We start from the raw sequence: 5,000 nt of genomic DNA on the forward strand, positions 1-5,000 counted from the left end.
GCATATGAAAGCAGAGACCCAGAGCTTTCATTTAATGTCCATTAACCCCGGTTTTAAACGCAGGATCATGTCTGTCATCAAATGAAAATTTGTTTAATATTTAAAAAATTGACCAAACGAATGACATATTTCCGTTAATTTCTCCAAAACGGTGCATACTACAAGCTTAAAACCCAATGCATATGAAAGCAGAGACCCAGAGCTTTCATTTAATGTCCATTAACCCCGGTTTTAAACGCAGCATCATGTCTGCCATCATAAGAATATGAGTCCTATATATTAGAATATTGACCAAAAGGATGACATATTTCCGTTAATTTCTCCAAAACGGTGTATACTACAAGCTTAAAACCCAATGCATATGAAAGCAGAGACACAGAGCTTTCATTTAATGTCCATTAACCCCGGTTTTAAACGCAACATCATGTCTGCCATCATAAGAATGAGTCCAATATTTTCGAATTTTGACGAAACGGATGGCATATTTTTATTAATATTTCCAAAACGGTGCATACTACAAGCTTAAAACCAAATGCATGTGAAAGCAGAGACCCAGAGCTTTCATTTAATGTCCATTAACCCCGGGTTTAAAAGCAGCATCATGTCTGCCATCATAAGAAAATGAGTCCAATATTTTGGAAAATTTACCTAACGGATGACATATTTCCGTTAATTTCTCCAAAACGGTGCATACTACAAGCTTAAAACCAAATGCATGTGAAAGCAGAGACCCAGAGCTTTCATTTAATGTCCATTAAACCCGGGTTTAAAAGCAGCATCATGTCTGCCATCATAAGAATATGAGTCCAATATTTTAGAATATTGACCAAACGTATGACATATTTTCGTTAATTTCTCCAAAACGGTGCAATCTACAAGCTTAAAACCAAATGCATGTGAAAGCAGAGACCCAGAGCTTTCATTTAATCTCCATTAACCCCGGTTTTAAACGCAGCATCATGTCACCATCATAAGAATATGAGTCCAATATTTTAGAATATTGACCAAACGGATGACATATTTTCGTTAATTTCTCCAAAACGGTGTATACTACAAGCTTAAAACCAAATGCATGTGAAAGCAGAGACCCAGAGCTTTCATTTAATGTCCTTTAACCCCGGTTTTAAACGCAGCATCATGTCTGCCATCAAATAAAAATGTGTTTAATATTTTGGAAAATTGACCAAACGAATGACATATTTTCGTTAATTTCTCGAAAACGGTGCAAACTACAAGCTTAAAACCAAATGCATATGAAAGCAGAGACCCAGAGCTTTCATTTAATGTCCATTAACCCCGGATTTAAAAGCAGCATCATGTCTGCCATCATAAGAATTTGAGTCCAATATTTTAGAATATTGACCAAACGGATGACATATTTCCGTTAATTTCTCCAAAACGGTGCAATCTACAAGCTTAAAACCAAATGCATGTGAAAGCAGAGACCCAGAGCTTTCTTTTAATGTCCATTAACCCCGGTTTTAAACGCAGCATCATGTCACCATCATAAGAATATGAGTCCAATATTTTAGAATGTTGACCAAACGGATGACATATTTCCGTTAATTTCTCCAAAACGGTACATACTACAAGCTTAAAACCCATTGCATATGAAAGCAGAGACACAGAGCTTTCATTTAATGTCCTTTAACCGCGGTTTTAAACGCAGCATCATGTCTGCCATCAAATGAAAATGTGTTTAAAATTTTGGAAAATTGACCAAACGAATGACATATTTTCGTTAATTTCTCCAAAACGGTGCAAAGTACAAGCTTAAAACCAAATGCATATGAAAGCAGAGACCCAGTGCTTTCATTTAAAGCCCATTAACCCCGGTTTTAAACGCAGCATCATGTCTGCCATCATAAGAATATGAGTCCAATATTATAGAATATTGAACAAACGTATGACATATTTTCGTTAATTTCTCCAAAACGGTGCAAACTACAAGCTTAAAACCAAATGCATATGAAAGCAGAGACCCAGAGCTTTCATTTAATGTCCATTAACCCCGGATTTAAAAGCAGCATCATGTCTGCCATCATAAGAATATGAGTCTAATATTTTAGAATATTGACCAAACGGATGACATATTTCCGTTAATTTCTCCAAAACGGTGCATACTACAAGCTTAAAACCCAATTCATATGAAAGCAGAGACCCAGAGCTTTCATTTAATGTCCTTTAACCCCGGTTTTAAACGCAGCATCATGTCTGTCATCAAATAAACATGTGTTTAATATTTTGGAATATTGACCAAACGAATGACATATTTTCGTTAATTTCTCGAAAACGGTGAAAACTACAAGCTTAAAACCAAATGCATATGAAAGCAGAGACCCAGAGCTTTCATTTAATGTCCATTAACCCCGGTTTTAAACGCAGCATCATGTCTGCCATCATAAGAATATGAGTCCAATATTTTAGAATATTGATCAAACGGATGACATATTTCGGTTAATTTCTCCAAAACGGTACAATCTACAAGCTTAAAACCAAATGCATGAGAAAGCAGAGACCCAGAGCTTTCATTTAATGTCCATTAACCCCGGTTTTAAACGCAGCATCATGTCACCATCATAAGAATATGAGTCCAATATTTTAGAATGTTGACCAAACGGATGACATAATTCCGTTAATTTCACCAAAACGGTACATACTACAAGCTTAAAACCCAATGCATATGAAAGCAGAGACACAGAGCTTTCATTTAATGTCCTTTAACCCCGGTTTTAAACGCAGCATCATGTCTGCCATCAAATAAAAATGTGTTTAATATTTTGGAAAATTGACCAAACGAATGACATATTTTCGTTAATTTCTCCAAAACGGTGCAAACTACAAGCTTAAAACCAAATGCATGTGAAAGCAGAGACCCAGAGCTTTCTTTTAATGTCCATTAACCCCGGTTTTAAACGCAGCATCATGTCACCATCATAAGAATATGAGTCCAATATTTTAGAATGTTGACCAAACGGATGACATATTTCCGTTAATTTCTCCAAAACGGTACATACTACAAGCTTAAAACCCATTGCATATGAAAGCAGAGACACAGAGCTTTCATTTAATGTCCTTTAACCGCGGTTTTAAACGCAGCATCATGTCTGCCATCAAATAAAAATGTGTTTAATATTTTGGAAAATTGACCAAACGAATGACATATTTTCGTTAATTTCTCCAAAATGGTGCAAACTACAAGCTTAAAACCAAATGCATATGAAAGCAGAGACCCAGAGCTTTCATTTAAAGCCCATTAACCCCGGTTTTAAACGCAGCATCATGTCTGCCATCATAAGAATATGAGTCCAATATTTTAGAATATTGATCAAACGAATGACATATTTTCGTTAATTTCTCCAAAACGGTGAAAACTACAAGCTTAAAACCAAATGCATGAGAAAGCAGAGATCCAGAGCTTTCATTTAATGTCCATTAACCCCGGTTTTAAACGCAGCATCATGTCACCATCATAAGAATATGAGTCCAATATTTTAGAATATTGACCAAACGGATGACATATTTCCGTTAATTTCTCCAAAACGGTACATACTACAAGCTTAAAACCCAATGCATATGAAAGCAGAGACACAGAGCTTTCATTTAATGTCCTTTAACCGCGGTTTTAAACGCAGCATCATGTCTGCCATCAAATGAAAATGTGTTTAAAATTTTGGAAAATTGACCAAACGAATGACATATTTTCGTTAATTTCTCCAAAACGGTGCAAAGTACAAGCTTAAAACCAAATGCATATGAAAGCAGAGACCCAGAGCTTTCATTTAAAGCCCATTAACCCCGGTTTTAAACGCAGCATCATGTCTGCCATCATAAGAATATGAGTCCAATATTATAGAATATTGATCAAACGTATGACATATTTTCGTTAATTTCTCCAAAACGGTGCAAACTACAAGCTTAAAACCAAATGCATGAGAAAGCAGAGATCCTGAGCTTTCATTTAATGTCCATTAACCCCGGTTTTAAACGCAGCATCATGTCACCATCATAAGAATATGAGTCCAATATTTTAGAATGTTGACCAAACGGATGACATATTTCCGTTAATTTCTCCAAAACGGTACATACTACAAGCTTAAAACCCATTGCATATGAAAGCAGAGACACAGAGCTTTCATTTAATGTCCTTTAACCGCGGTTTTAAACGCAGCATCATGTCTGCCATCAAATAAAAATGTGTTTAATATTTTGGAAAATTGACCAAACGAATGACATATTTTCGTTAATTTCTCCAAAATGGTGCAAACTACAAGCTTAAAACCAAATGCATATGAAAGCAGAGACCCAGAGCTTTCATTTAAAGCCCATTAACCCCGGTTTTAAACGCAGCATCATGTCTGCCATCATAAGAATATGAGTCCAATATTTTAGAATATTGATCAAACGAATGACATATTTTCGTTAATTTCTCCAAAACGGTGCAAACTACAAGCTTAAAACCAAATGCATGAGAAAGCAGAGATCCAGAGCTTTCATTTAATGTCCATTAACCCCGGTTTTAAACGCAGCATCATGTCACCATCATAAGAATATGAGTCCAATATTTTAGAATATTGATCAAACGTATGACATATTTTCGTTAATTTCTCCAAAACGGTGCAAACTACAAGCTTAAAACCAAATGCATACGAAAGCAGAGACACAGAGCTTTCATTTAGTGTCCTTTAACCCCGGTTTTAAACGCAGCATCATGTCTGCCATCATAAGAATATTAGTCCAATATTTTAGAATATTGATCAAACGAATGATATATTTTCGTTAATTTCTCCAAAACGGTGCAAACTACAAGCTTAAAACCAAATGCATGAGAAAGCAGAGATCCAGACCTTTCATTTAATGTCCATTAACCCCGGTTTTAAACGCAGCATCATGTCTGCCATCATAAGAATATGAGTCCAATATATTAGAATATTGACCAAAAGGATGACATATTTACGTTAATTTCTCCAAAACGGTGCATACTACAAGCTTAAAACCCA

The sequence above is a fragment of the Atractosteus spatula genome, unplaced genomic scaffold, assembly GCF_055471065.1.
Source record: "Atractosteus spatula isolate fAtrSpa1 unplaced genomic scaffold, fAtrSpa1.hap1 Scaffold_122, whole genome shotgun sequence".
NCBI lineage: Eukaryota > Metazoa > Chordata > Actinopteri > Semionotiformes > Lepisosteidae > Atractosteus > Atractosteus spatula.